The sequence below is a fragment of the Emys orbicularis genome, chromosome 1 (genome assembly GCF_028017835.1).
Source record: "Emys orbicularis isolate rEmyOrb1 chromosome 1, rEmyOrb1.hap1, whole genome shotgun sequence".
In the NCBI taxonomy this organism is placed as follows: Eukaryota; Metazoa; Chordata; order Testudines; family Emydidae; genus Emys; species Emys orbicularis.
In genome coordinates this window covers 247585733-247601554 of record NC_088683.1, presented here as the reverse complement: position 1 = coordinate 247601554, position 15822 = coordinate 247585733, and positions in this window count along the sequence as shown.

Here is a 15822-nt window from a genome sequence, read left to right as displayed (position 1 = left end):
GGGTGGTATATATACAGTATTACTATATATTAAAAGTTCAATCTTTGTTCTCAGTTACACTTAAGTATGAGCAGGATGTATTAATATATTTTGATGGCAGGGAAATAATTTACTCTCAATACAAAAGTATCCTTGTTTCCCAGTGAACTACAACAAAATATACTGTCATGTTTTGTATGGAAAATGAACTTCTGATTATAAATCAATATGGGACAGAGAATATAGCTTTTGGGAGAGTGTACGTGTTCTTTGTGAATAAAACCCTGCTGCTCAACAGAAATTACAGCAATAATTAGCCAATTAAGTTCAAGAGGTGCCTTAATCATATGATAAATAGGGAGAGCCAATTGCACAGAAAAATATCAGCCATACAGGTTTTGCAATGGCCAGCCACACCTTCAGCATTGCTGTGGTTGTCAGCTTTGCTAGTGTGAGTGGCAGAGAAACAGTATATTGAAGAACACAAAGAACACAGGTGTTATATTGGTTGTCATCCTTCAGGAGATAGAGGTAGATCTGAGTTACCTGCTCTTTGCTCCTATAAATGTGTTGTAAATGGCTAATTCATATGTCAAGCCTTCATTTTTTTCTCTTGATAATTTTCATGGAAGAAAGAGAGATAGGAAAAAAAACTTCAGATCATCCAGTCCATTTTCCTGTCTATGGGTTTGCTCCCTACAACACATTTTCTAGCTTTTTTCCACTCCTGTTTTAAATGTCCTAACTGAAGGCACTTCTTTGGCAGATTATTTCACAGCCTAATGCACTTCCCTGTCAGGATGTGTTTCCTGATATTCATTCTAAATTTTCCCTTTCTTAATTTCATTTAATTACTCACACCCATGTGTACCAGTCTAAATACTTCCACTCCACCCTTAATGTTTACATTATTTAAATATTTGTAGACTGTTAACATGGCCCTATTTAGTCATCCATTAACAGAATTGCATTTTTAGCTGTTTTAATCTTTCCATAAAGCCATTCCTCCAGATAATTCTTGTTGCTCTTCTTTAAACTGTCTCCAATTTGCCAATATCTCCCTTATGAGGTGGTGCTTAGAAATTAATTCACTATTCCAGTTGTAGCCAGACCAGAGCCCTAGAGTGTTTTGTTTTGACTAGGAAAAGTGATCAAGTTTACTTCAGGTTTAGCTAAAACATTAGGTAATCCTGACTTAAACTTGACCTTTTTCCTAGTGGAGATGTAGGCAAAGACCTTGTAGCTTGATGTAGCTGACTGAGTTGTAGCCTACTAGGCCCCAAAGCCAGAGAGAGAGGGACCATTATCTCCCTGTTCTGTGAATTGATGTTTCTGTATGTGCAGCCCAAAAGTGACCTGGCTTTTTTGCTGCAATAATGCATCCCAGACTCATGTCAGATTTGCAGTACTTTATCACCCCATACAGAGGCACTGACTTTGTGATTTCCTGGGGGAGCCCTGGAGCACCAACGGCTCCATGGCTTTGACCCCATGTCTCTTTCTGCATTGCTGGTTCCAGGTTTTTCCCTCCCATTGAATATTTGTGTGTTTCAGATTATTTTCCCCTCAGATGTACCAGGCTGCATTTCCCCAAGTGCGGTCTCATTTTGTTATGTTTTGCCAATTTTTTATATTTAGAGCCCCTTATATTCTTCTTCTGTTCTCACTTGTATTTCCAACTCCTCACAATTTATTATCTGCACATATTATACACATGCTGTTTGCCCCTATCTTCCAGATCATTGCCAGAGTCTGATGCCCTTACATTGAGTAGCATCTTACTCCATGAGTAATTCCATTTACTTCAGTGGCATTGCAAAGTAACATGCTACTCAGTGTAAGTAAGAGGATCAGAATCTTGCCCTTAAAAAATGGTCTTAATACCAAACCCTGTGGAATCCACTAGACACTTATATTCAAGCCGATACTTTGCCACTTATTACTCCATAACAGAAATAAGTGGGTTGAGGTGGGTGGAAGTTATTTAAAGGGCCAGCTGGGAGAAATCGGATTAGGGTTACAACCTGCTGTACTTTCCTTATTAACTTCAATTAATTTTAAGACATTGTTTCAAATGCTGTACTAACAATCCAAATATATTACATCTACCATGTTATCTTCATCTACTAATTCTATAATTCCATAAAAAAATCAAGTTTGTCTGTCAACTTTTATTCTTAGCAAACCCATGCTACATATTGCTTACGATTGCATTATCCGCTAGATATTAGTAGTGGGATTTTTTTTTTTAATTTGAATTCTTCTTTTGTATCTAAATTAAATTACCAGATATATTATATTAAGTTTCTCCTTTATTAAACTATTGAGAAAAAAATTAAATGCTTCACTTTCAATAATTTAATATTTTAAAAAGTAAATGTAATTGTGCAATAAATTACTTTACACCTAGAGAGAGATGGCCAACTTCTGATCATCTTGGTAATATACCAACCACCCTCTGTTTCACTGATGTTACCATTTTAGCACAGGCCCTGCAAATACATAACATTGCAGCCACAGAGGTATGGGAGTAGGGTTTTAGCTTGAGCCTTTAATGAAATGCCACCAATTTCCTCTTAAAGGAGAAACTAAAGAGTATTCTGTCTACAATAATGGTCCCTGTAGTAGCACTATTATAAGCCGTGCTATTTGGACTGTCACTATAGATACAGTACTATAATGGCTCTCCTTTCTTCATCCCACTCCTACAATGGAATGCTCGTGCCTGACAATCCTGTGGTTGTGACTGTGCCTCCAGTATGTTGCTCCTCAGCTCTTGTCCCACACATTACCTCAGTAACGTCATCTCCCATTGTATGCCGCTCACCCTGGGCTTAGTCCTGCAAGGTACTGAGTACTCTGGCTGCAATCTAGTAAAACACTTAAAAGCTGAATTAACATCAAGCATGCAAGTAGTGCCAGTGAAGAGGACTACTCATATACTTACACTTCAGTAAGGCTTAAATATGTTGCTGGATCAAGGTCAGAGTAGTTAATACCTTGCAGGATCAAACCTCAATGATGCAGACAGAACCTCAACTACAGTTTGAGCTCAGTCCCCAACATGACCAATGAGAAAGTTGTTGCAGGTGGCATAAATCTTCCTCTAGGAACCTGGATTCTATGATGTTCCAGTCCTTTGATGGTCCACATTGCAAAAGAGCAAGGTTTCTGATGTGATATCTAGGACGTTTCATGTCATTTAAGTAGAGTGTCATAAATTTGCAATTTTAGTTAAATAAAATTCCACCTAAGTGGGGATATACACCAGGGGTCGGCAACCTTCGGCACATGGACCATCAGGGTAATCCGTTAGCGGGCTGCGAGATGTTTTGTTTACATTGACTGACTGCAGGCATGGCCCCACGCAGCTCCCAGTGGCTGCAGGTTTGCTGTTCCCGGCCAATGGGAGCTGCCGGAAGCGGCGCGGGCCATGACCTATGCATGACTTGTACTATATATTTCTGACTAAATCGTGGGGAGGGGGAGGCCCAGAGGTGCCATGGGTGCTTGTGGGGGGGGCAACCCAGGGGGCGCCACGGGTGCTGGTGGGGGGCGGCCCGGGGGGCGCCGCGGGTGCTGGTGGGGGGGGGTTGCAATCCAGAGGGCGCCGCGGGTGCTGGTGAGGGGGTGTGTCACAGTCCAGGGGACACTGTGGGTGCTTGTGGGGGGATTGGCAGGGCTGGCAGGCTCCCTACCTGGCTCCTCGTGGCTCCCCAGAAGCAACAACATGTCCTTCCCTCAGCTCCTAGCTCTGCGCGCTGCCCCCACCCCAAGCTCCGGCTCCGTAGCTCCCATTGGCCGGTGGAGGCAGTGCGCAGAGCTAGGAGCTGAGGGAGGGACATGTCGCCACTTCCGGGGAGCCCCCCCCCCCAAGGTAAGTGCTGCCCAGAGCCTCCTCCCACACCCAAATTCCTGCTGCTGCTGGGGGGCAGGAGGCGGAGGCCTGAGACTGCCCTAGCAGAGGCCGGTGCAGCTGATCCAGGGGCTGCACGAGCTGCTCAAGCGGCCCCAGTCCAGCTGCACCAGCCACTACAGAAGTCATGGAGGTCCCAGAAAGTCATGGAATCCGTGTCTTCTGTGACCTCTGTGACAAACTCGCAGTATTACATATACCTCATTTCCGATTCACATAACCAATAACATTGCAAGGATGTCCTAATGGTAACAGGAGATCAGCACTTGGATGAAGAGCAGCTGGCTCCTACTTCACCCAAGAAAGAAAACTGACTTTAATGGGAGCTTCTGGATGATCAGCACACTTTAAAATCAAGCCACTTATTCAGGTGCCTAAATACAGATTTAGCAGCCTAATTTTAGGCAACCATGTTTGAAAATCTTGGTCAAAGTTTATTTGATGCCTGATTAAATTCAAATCCACATAAAGCCCAAATATTCATGGGAAGTGGAGGGATCTTCTCTTAATATTATCTCTGTCAGTTATAGGGCCACAGGTTAGGCAAATAAATGGGAAATGCATCAGTGATTGTGCCATAAATATGTTGTTAGTTTCACTTTTGTTAATCATTTAGTCTCTGATCCTGCCAGCTGATCTCTGTACCGAAGACACTGGGGCTGTGGGCTAACACTGGAGTCTGCCCATATGGATAAGCTTGTAGGAGCAGCACCTTACGTTCTGATTTTATAATTTGATTAATGCTTTGGCACCAGGAAGGAACTGATTCTATTTGTCCCTGCCTTATTTATATTTGAAATGTTTGCTTTTAATTTAATTTAATTTTAAAACATCTCCTGTGGGAGAGCTCAGATCTGCTGATGCTTCCATTGACAGGGTCCTCTTCTATATCTTTCAGAGGACCAGGGCATTTTCTTTGCTTCTGAATTCAGTTATGGATTGTGTGATATTAAGACTGAGAGGGTGGATGTCTGGATTTTCCATCCTTCTCAGATAGTTTGACTCACTCTCAGAGCTGGCATTGCTTTGAGTATGTGCTTCTGCTTTTTGGTCTATCTTTTATTTTTGTTCCATGCAGCAGCATATTTATTATGGTTCTCCATCAGTGATTGACTTCCCCTTTGCCCTGTGGGTGGACCTCTCTTTCAGTTCTGCATTTAAAAATCTTGAATCTGATGAGATCAAGGGAGTAGACACTTGCACCTCGCATGTGGCAGCACTGCAGTTCTCAAAAGATGTTCATTGTCACTGACATTTTGTTATTATAGATTGATAGTAAGTGCTTTGCATCTGCAGCAAGGCACATCAATCTCATCTCTCAGATCCCCAATAACTTTCATCAGAATATATGCAGATACTTACAGGTGAGGATTAGCCCCTAGTCTGTGCCAAATGTACTTGGTCTGAGCCACAGGGCCTAGGCTTTTAAAGGACCACACAGTCAGGTCTTTCTTGTGCTCAGCATACACTTATGACCTCCCTACCTGAAAGCCCCCTTTAAAGATGAATTTGAGGTTCATTTGCTTTTGAATTTCCCTTTGATTTTTTGCAGATCTTGGTGTACAGTGGATTCCGAGGCCCATCAAATCCCAGTCTTGCATGATCTGGTGTGCTCTTGAGTGTGATATACCCCACACTTCCTTGTACACCAACGTATACAAAAATTCAAAGGGGAGATAGTGTCAGGGGCAGGGAGTTGCAGTGGGATACTGGGCCAGGGATGTGGTTGCTTTCATGAGTGAGTTTGAACTGAGAGTGGAGCTTCTCAAAAGCCAATGCTCCTTATGTGGCTTCATGCTATGCAGGCCTACGGGGTTCTGTAGAGATTTCTGTGTCCTCTTTCTTGAAAAGCAATTTTGTAATTTACTGTAATCCTTCTTAGTGAGTCAAATCAGTTCTCCCTATGCCTTCCAGAGCAATAGTACTATTGAGTACCAAGAGAGAAAAGGCAAAAAATAGTCCTAATTACTGAGGATAATGCTGTCAAAGGATGAAATTCAGCTCTGTGTAGAGATTCAGAATAATGTCCATGCAACACTTAATTCCCTCTTAATACCTCAAATTCAGGTTTAAGTGAAGCTTAAGTGATACCTATACCTTGTGCTGGCCCTCTGCACAGGGATGAGTTCACCCCCTGTGAAGATCTAAAAATGGGATTATAAAATGCAAAGCACAAATACAAAGCACTCAATATGGGTTGCCGAGGCAAAACCAAAGAAGGAATGAAAACAAAACAGGTTTCAAATATTAAATCACTTTAAAGGCACTTTTCAAAAACAACTCCATGAATCCCAAACAGCCAGCATCAAAATCCAAACCCACTTGTGCAAAGGAGGGAAACAGGGAAAGAAGTGGTCACAGAATACTGAAACAAATAGGACACACTCGAAAATTCTGAAAACACCCTCAGAGGAGGAATTTCACAAGCAAAGCATTTCCAGTGAGTAGGCCCAGCATCAGTGTGATCCAGATTAGATTTTGGGCGGGAGAGTAAAGGCAATAATCTGATCTTAATTATTTTGGTGGGAAAAGGGGCAATAAAAAATTCTGTAAGTGCCTTTGTTCTATATATTATAAAGGGATTTCTATACCAGCAATACCTTCCCTGGCTGTGTTACAATGGCTCTGAGAGCTGTGCAAGGGTAGAGCCACCCAAGCTGGACAGGTTATAGCATTGGCGCTGACTTTCTCTGTTCCCGGGGGGTGCTTGACCCCCACTCTACCTCAGGCCCCACCCCCACTCCACCCCTTCCCCCGAGCTCCCACCCACCCCACTTCTTCCTGCCACTGCTCCTCCCCCTCTCACCCAGTGCTTCCTGAACACCGCTGAACAGCTGACCATGGTGGGTGGGAGGTGCTGGGGGGCAGGCAGAGGCGCTGATCCACAGGGCTGCCAGTGGGTGCTGTGTACCCTCTATTTTTTTCCATGGGTGCTCCAGCCCTAGAGCACCCACGGAGTCAGCACCTATGGGTCAAAGGGTAGTGACCAGATGAAAAAGAGTCCACTGGTCCTCCAGGCTGGAGGTTGAGTGATAGCCCAACAACCTGTCCTCATCAAAAAATTAAGTCTGAAGGTATATCTACACTGCAGCTGGAGTTGTAAGTTCCAGCTTGGGTAGATGTACATGTGCTAGGTTTGGTTGAACTAGTTCACTGAAAATAAATCAGTTTAGCCACAGTGGCTTGGGCTAGTTGCCCAAGTACTTACTTAGGTTCTTGGACAGGATTGTATTTGGGCAGCTAGCCCATGCTATTGCCTGTGCCAACACTATATTTTAGCATATTAGCTCGATCAAAGCTAGCAAGTGAATGTCTACCCAACCTGCGAATTACATCTCCAGCAGCAGTGTAGACATACTCAGAGAAACACAAAAAAGGAGTTATTCTGGCAGCAGCATGATAGACAGGGAAAGCCTTGTTCATGCCCAAAGCAACATCTGACAGTGATGCAAGGATTATCAACAAAAGATCAAATAATAAATTCTCATGAGGGGAAAAACAAACTGGGAGAAAATATTAGTTGCTTAATTAACTGCCACAACAGCCTACATTTTTATAATAAAGCAAGAAACCCCACATTAAAAACACTCCATTACATTAGCATAGCATCAGTTATAACAGGTTTAGAATAGAGATCAGCCAAAAATCAAAATCTTGAATGTGAACCCTTCTGAATTTTTGAGGTGGGAGGTGACTCATGATGGAATGCTAGAGGCTGAACTTGCCTGAACAGGTTTGGCTCTGCGTCAGATCCAAAATCTGAAGGTACTTCAGATGGATTCTGATCTGCACACCACATTCTCAGCCTATAGTTTTGAATTCATAATACTTTTCTTTTCCCTACATACCTCCTGGAATCTGAGGATTACAAAACACTTTAAAAATATTATCTGCGCAAGCCGCACAAGATTCCTGTGTGGTTGTTGAGTATTATAACCACTTTACAGATAGAAAACTGAGTTACAAAAAAATTAAGTCCACAACAGATCAGTGACAGAGCTGGAATTATAATGCAAGAGTTCTGACTCCCATTGTCACACTGATCATGTCCTTTGTACAAAATCCTTTAAAAATATTTTAGCATATAAAAAAAGACAACAGATGAGGAGGAATTGCTTCTGAAAAAAGACTACTATCTATAATGCTAGAAATCTTGCCAGATTTACACCCTGTACCTTGTGAAATCTAGCTTGTTATTACACTTGGCTGTCTGTTGCTATCCTCAACACTAGATATATGCAAGGTTGTGTTACTCTCTGCAGCTGCAATATAAAATAATTTATTTATATTATAACATTCTGTTTTCTTGTTATGCATCATGTATTTGAAAACCATCATTTTCTGTACTAAGACACTTCAAAAATACATATAATAGAGAAATTTCTTTCATGTCAGCAATACTACAAATTATTCATGAGAGATTTTAGAATTGTGCCTGCAACTTTGCATTCCCAAATTTTCATGTTCAAGTTTTTATATGTTCAGAAACTAGGAGTTGCTTGTGAAAACTACACTTGCAAACTCAAAATGTGGGTAAAAATAATTCTGGGTGCAAAACTGCAGGCACAATTTCAGCGGCAGTTTTTGACAACTTGGGTTATAATGCTACTATGTTATTGTTGCTGACCATGCTTTTGCCCTAGAGGGAAAAAAATACCAGGGACAGATATAAAAGCAGGTGCAAGAATTGGATCTAAGTCTTTTGCAGGGTACAGCCCTGTGAATCACACTATGTAGCGTAGAGCAAAACCTCTTGTGTAAACAGCATTTAGGGCTGGTGCTAGCTTTTTGCGCACCCTAAGAAGTCTGGTGATGTGGCATTCCCTAGTGTACCAGTTTGCTTTGCTTAACTGTGGGCAGCAATTCTTATCCATTGCAAGCATTAGTCTGAGCTCTTATATATCTTCTACTACCACTGACCATTGGCGGGCAGGAAAAACAAGCATGGAGCCTTATCACACCCTCACCATCCCACCTCCCTCAGCTCTGTCACTCATGCTCACTCCTCTCCCCCAGGTCTGTTATTAACCCCCCCCCCGGCACCTTGCTTTGTTGTTCAGTCCTTACCTCCTTGGGACTGTGTCCCTGACACATAGGGCATGCCCTGACTTTGTGTCTTCTGCCATAGAAGGTCTGCAGAGTTGCCTCTGATTGTCCCTTACCCCCAGGGTTACTTCACTTTCTAGATGAAGTTCTGAGGATACCCATATTTCCCTCAACTTTTAATCCTTCCCATTCTTGAGTCCCTCATACTAAGGACACCATTTTTTTTTTGGCTGCATAGGAGTGACTAGTCAAGACTCCAGTGCTCTGAATCAGCACTCAGCTGCTGCTGAATAATGAAAGATACTCCCTGCCTCTTAGAGAGTAGCAGGGCTATAATGCTCTCAACCCTTGTAGAATCAGGGAGCTAGAGAATTGAGGCCAGAATCTGCACCCACATAAACTTGAAGTAACTAAGGGTTTGTCTACATTACAAAATTAGGTTGACATAATTTAGGTTAGGGTGACCAGATAGCAAGTGTGAAAAATTGGAACAGGGATGTGGGGGGCGGGGAGGGGGGGGGAATAGGTCCCTATATAAGACAAAGCCCTGAATATTGGGACATCTGGTCACCCTAATTTAGGTCAACCTACAGCCACTGCAGTAATTCAATTTGCTGTTGGTGTCCACACTACCCTCCTGCTAATGGTGTGTGTCCTCACCAGGAGCACTTGCAATCTCTGAAGTGGGGCATTGTGAGGCACTGACAGCTGAGTGGGGCTCACAGCTGGAGCCATCCACCCAGAGGTGACAGCTGGAGCAGTGAGCCCCTTGTGGGTTCACAGAGCCTGCAGGCACTGAAATTGACATTCTTATCAATTTCACAGCTGCCTGGGGCTCAGAGCAGCAGGGGGACTCACAGCTGGAGCTGTGAAATTGACAAGAATGTCAATTTCACTGGGAGTAGTCTCCCTGTTGTGAAATTGAGCCCATCACTGGGCTCACAACTGGGGCTGTCTCCCCGGGATGGGGGCTCCAGCTCTAAACCAGACACCTGGCTGACAGCTGGGGTGGGGGAAGCTGTGAGTCCAGAGCTGGGCTTAATTTCACAGCAGGGAGCCTACCAGCAGTGAAATTGACATTGTCAATTTCATGGCTTCAGCAGGGAGCCTGGCAGCCAAAGTAGTAAGTAACGCAGTGTCTACATAGACACTGCGTCACCCTGACTAAACTAAGGGTATGTCTTCACTACCAACATTAAAGTGCTGCCACGGCAGCACTTTAACATGGCGCTGTAGTCGCAGCACCAGCGACAACAGCAGAGCTCTCCCAGCGCTGTAAAAAAAACCCCACCCCACAAGGGAAGTAGCTACCAGTGCTGGGAGTGTTGCTCCCAGCGCTGGTGCACTGTCTACATGGCCACTTTACAGCGCTGAAACTTGCAGCGCTCGGGGGGTTCACACCCCTGAGTGAGAAAGTTTCAGCGCTGTAAAGTGGCCGTGTAGACAAGGCCGGACATAAGCTCTACACCTCTTCTGGAGATGGACTTATGTCGGTGTAGCAAGCCACTTACTTCGGGGGAAGTAAGACACTAGTGTAGACACTACATAATTCGGTCAATGTAAGCTGCCTTACTTGGGCCTAACTCTGGGGCTATAGCCTCTGTACTGGTATAAGGATATTAGTTAGGGTTGTGATTTTTTTTACCAATATAATTACATCATTACAACCTCTAGTGTGTACACAGTTATACCAGAATAAAGATGCCTTATACCAGGATAGATTATTCCTCTTCCCATGTGGTTGACACTGGGGGGCGGGGTGGGTATAGGTAAAGTGGTACAATTTTTGTCTGTAGACAAGTCCTTAATTAAAGTCAGGGGAATGACATGAGATTTACATAGAAGTAAATGAGTCACAACCTGGCCCATGGCCTGAAAGTTGAGCCTGTGGTTTCTACAGAGCACTGCCCCTAGGTAACTGGGCTGGCCATGAATATGCTTTCCTGTTATAGCAACAGCAACAAGAGCAATTTGCCAATCAATTGTGTCCTTATTGTCATAATAAAAGAATACTGACTCATACCTCTGCTAGTTTGTGTTGGTGTTGCTGCAGTATTGTGAAGGATCAGGAGGCCAATGCGAAGCGGACAGCAAGGAGGGTTTGACATTTCTGATCCTCATGCAACAAAACAAAAAAAAATTGCTTTGACCTTTTCTTCAAGTACATTAGACACTGTTATGAAGGTTAGCGTTACATTTGCACTTAATGATGGAATTTGTTCTCTTTAATGCTGTCTTAGAGGAAAAGAAAGGCCCAAAGTAGTTTCTTTGGAGATAATTTTTTTTATTGTGTTTGTCTAGTGCAGTGGAATTCTCCCATTTAACTTTAAGGACTACAATGTTGAGAGATCTTACCTTTAAATGTCAGCTATTATTCTATGCTAACAACATTATTTTATCATCATCATGACTCACTTTACTTCAGTTCCACATTTACTCCTACTCTGTGGAGTATGTTGATGGAAAGGAAACTTGTTTTGTTTCATAGAAATGAAATATTAATTTGAGCATGTTTACAACTGTAACAAAAGGTTGACATTTGGGGCAAAATTCCCTTACCTAGTCTGTGGCTTGAACCTCTGAAGAGTGGGCAGCAGAAGAAAATTTTGGTGTACATTAATGCCTCAGCAGTTGTCTGAATACCTTTATAAGAGTAAAAAATGAATTTAAGTAATAATAGAAAGAGGATTTAAGGCCAAGTTATATCTCTTTGTTTAAATTCCACCAAAATGGATGACAAATACACTTGTAGACACCTCATTATTGTGCTCTTGTCACAGATTATCTTCTCCCCCTGTACAAATTATTCCTGTTAGGAGCATCTGTGTATATGGCTGTATGTGCATATAGCTATGGCAGGACAAGGAATGTGCATGCACAAATTTAGAGCCCCAGTCCTTGTTCTATGGCTTTTCCATGGGTTTGTGGGAGCCAGAATTGGTATGGAAAACTTCCACCCCATTTCCCTTCTCTGGCTGTGGGTTTTATGGAGCATAATTAAGCACACCAGGCAGTCAGCATCTGGCTCTTTAATCTGGAACAATGGACCAAATTTATCCCTGGAATAAAATAAAAATAAAAATGGATGCAATTCCCACTGACTTCAATGCTGGGGCATAGACATCTTTTAAGTTTGTTCTTCCCCCAGTAAAATCCATTTTACCGCCCTCCCAAAGGGCCTAATCAAATTCTCATATTACTTCCAGTGTGGAGATAACCTTCTGCATGGATCTCTGATATGCTCTGTGTGTGTATATGTGTACGTGCAGGAGAGTCAGTCACTTCCGCCCCATCATTCTTCCCCTTTCTATCCCCCACCAGATGTGTAGAGAGCCCTTCACAAGTGCATGGAACTATGACCTGAGGAGGGGTGAAATGGGATTGAAAGTCAGTCTGTTTGGAGACCAGCAGAAAGGTTATATAAGGTTAATCCATCGCAAGGCTGCATTACATTTTATGTGACTGTCTCCATGCTGGGGTGAATTCCTTGGAAAGGTGTGTCTCAGAGGCAGCAGCAGCAAGAGACAGTCAGTGCAACACAGCTCTAAAGAGCCATGCTGTCAGGGAGCCCAGGATGGGAGCGGGGAACCTGGCATAGATGGAATACAACTCATATAACACATGCTTTTTGTCTCCAAAGGGACTACAGCAGGTACTAAGTGTTTGCAGGATCAAGCTTTTAATCTGGAGTTGCCCCAAAGTATTTTGAAGGGAGAGAGCTAGCAAAAATATTTTATTTTCAATTATTATATTGTGAAAGAAATAATAATTATTATTTAAGAGACTGCTATAACCTCACAGTAGCCTCAGGGCCCACTGTTGCCAATGCTCATGATTTGTTTGTGGTTCTCCTGACAGATGCAGTTTTTCTTAAAGCTCCAGCTCCTGGGGTCATGTGATTACACAAGAATCTCAGCTTTTATTTAATAAAAAAAGTGTTTCTAGCTATCATGTTTGTGGAAAAAGCCTTAAAATGAGACCCCTGGAAGCTCAAAAATTAGAAAGCAAATAACACAACACAAAATGTATTGTTTTAAAAACTTGTGGGTTTTCTTTAAGGCAATCTCATGATTTTAGGGGGCCTGAATTGTGATTTTTGAATGTCTAGAGCTGGCAATACTAGCTCCTCTGAAGAGGCATCAATGGGAGTTATGGGTACACAGTAATTTTTGGGAGAGGCTCAGCACCAGTAGGATTAGGCCTTCTATGAGCTGGCAAATCTGCCAGCTCTTGCAACACTTACACACATTGGTATCAATGGGACTAGTCAAACGAACAAAGTTACTTATATGTATAAGTGTATGCAAAATCAGTCCCTTTGAACAAAAGATTCTAAAGCCCTCCAAAGACTTAGATTGATGCTTAACTTTATTACCATGAGTAGTCCTATTGATTTCGGGGTAGTAAAGTTAAGCACATGTGTAAGTCTTTGTAAAACAGGACCTAAAAGACTAGTCTTACACTCCTTACCTTACTCATATGAGTAATCTTTTGTGTGATCTTGCATTAGGCCTCAGCAAGGGTTGCAGAGTTAGGCATTATATGAAAACAGTGACATTTAAAAAAAAATTGTTTAATTTTTGAACCATACAATTGTCTAATGACTTCACTCGGAGTTTAGGGTGTACAAGGAATGCAAGATCACATCCTGTAAGCATAAAATATACAAATATACCTTAATTATTGCCAGGTTTTTTTCTCTCTTTAGTCTATAAAATTGCTTCTGTGCCTTGATTTTCCAGGCATCAAACATTATTAAAACAAAAAACAAATGCAGATTCTTATTTTTATTATACAGTATATTCAGCTTTATTTAATTAACTTGCCATGCTTTTTTTTTAGTAAGCACTTTCTCTGGCTATGACAAATTACCTCTTTCAGATCAGATTATTTATTAAATGGATACCATGAATCCCAAATCCCTTAATGGTTAAGAATAAAGCACATTGCAAATGAGATTAATATTTAAAATCTTTTTCTTAATTTTATTTATGATTTTAAAAAAATTAAACATTTTACAGAATTTACAGGACACTGCAATTAGTTTTACTAAGCTAATTACCATTTTTTCTTCAAATACAGTAAATCTAAGTTTTCAGAGCACTAAAGAGATTTAGGGTATTATTGAGATTAGTTTAAAAGGTTTATTCATATTTTAAAGAATGTAATGATCCATTTTTGAAGTAAATGGATAATGATGACTGCACACTCCCTGCCCTTGGCACTTTATGGTAATTATTAATGTTATTCTTTGTATTGACATAGCACCCAGGAGACCTAGTCGTGGACCCCATTGTGCTAGGCCCTGTACATACACAGATCAAAAAGTTGATCCTTGACCCAATCTGAGTTGCAGTCTAAGTATAAGACAAGAGACAACAAACTAGAAAACATTGGTCAGCATGATAGGCAGTGGGTTCAGCACACTAGCAGGCTAACCATTGTCAAGTTTTTTGTAGGCATTACAGCTAAGGAGAATTTTAAGGAGGGATTTGAAGGTGGATAATGAACTAGTTTTGCAGATGTTTAGGGAAACTTCTCCCAAGCATGAGGAGCAGCATGGGAGAAAGCATGGAGGTGCTTGTTTGAAAATTTAACAAGTAGATGATGGAGGCTGGCATCATGGGCCAATTAGAGAGTTGACATCTTGATAGCAATTGAGGGATGATATGTAGGGTGGGGCTTGACCATGAAAGGCCTTGAAAGTAAATGCAGATGGCTTATGTTTGGTGCAACAAAAAAGGGGGAGCAAGTGAAAGGATGCAAAGAGGGGGGTGACATGGTCAAAGCAATGGACTAGGAAAATGATCTTTGCAACACAATTCTGAATGGATATCAGTGGGGCAAGACTGCATTTGTCAAGGCCAGAGAAAAGGATGTTGCAATAATTGAGACACAAGTTAATGAAAGCTTGGATGAGAGATTTAGCTGTGTGGATGGATGGGAAAAGCCATGTCTTAGAGATGTTATGCAGAAAGATTTGGTGAGATTTAGATATAGCCTGGATGTGAGGACCTAGAAAGAGGTCTGAGAGTTGAAGATGAGGCCCAGATCTCAGGCCTGAGAGACAGGTAGAATGATGGTGCTGTCCACAGTGATCAAGAATGGAGGTAGGAGGAAGGGTTTTGGGGGAGGTTTAGGAGCTCTGTTTTAGCTATGTTGAGTTTGAGCTGAAGGAAGTGGTGTCAGAGATAAATAACATTGGACAGTCTCAAAGTATTTTGTTTCACATTATTTCTTGGGGCAGATATACAACAGCCTTTCCAAGATCTTAACTTTAAAGGCTCAATCCAGCACATTTTAAGTCAATGAGAATTTTGCCATTGAATTGTACAGGAGCAGGATCAGACCTTAAGTGCTTAATTGTTACCAAAACATCATAAATTGTGATCCAAAGACCACTGAAGTCGATGAGAAATTGTCATTTATCTCAGTAGATTTTGGATTAGACCCATACTGCATAAATCATAGTCTCTAAATACTATTTTATGTGCCTATAGTATAAGGGAAGCTATTTTAAACATTGTCATGGAGACTTCAAGTCACATATATCCTGTTCTTGTTAATGAATGGGTGCCCTTACAGATATGCCTATATTTTGTACATTCATGACTACAAGAGGACCATACGCATCATTCTGTGAAGAATTTGCATGGGAAATTATTCGCAGCACATAACCAGCTGTCGTTTAGTTATATTTACAGAGAAAAAACAAAGTAGGAATCTAAAAATAAAACTCAGTGTTCAGAGCCTCATGTTACCGCTGCTGCCTTCTTGTGCTGCAGCCTGGCCACATCTGACAGATGATTAGTTAGGACACTTTTGCTTTTCACAGCCTAAGAGAAGGTCCATAGGAAACGAAAGGATGCTAATGAAAGAGA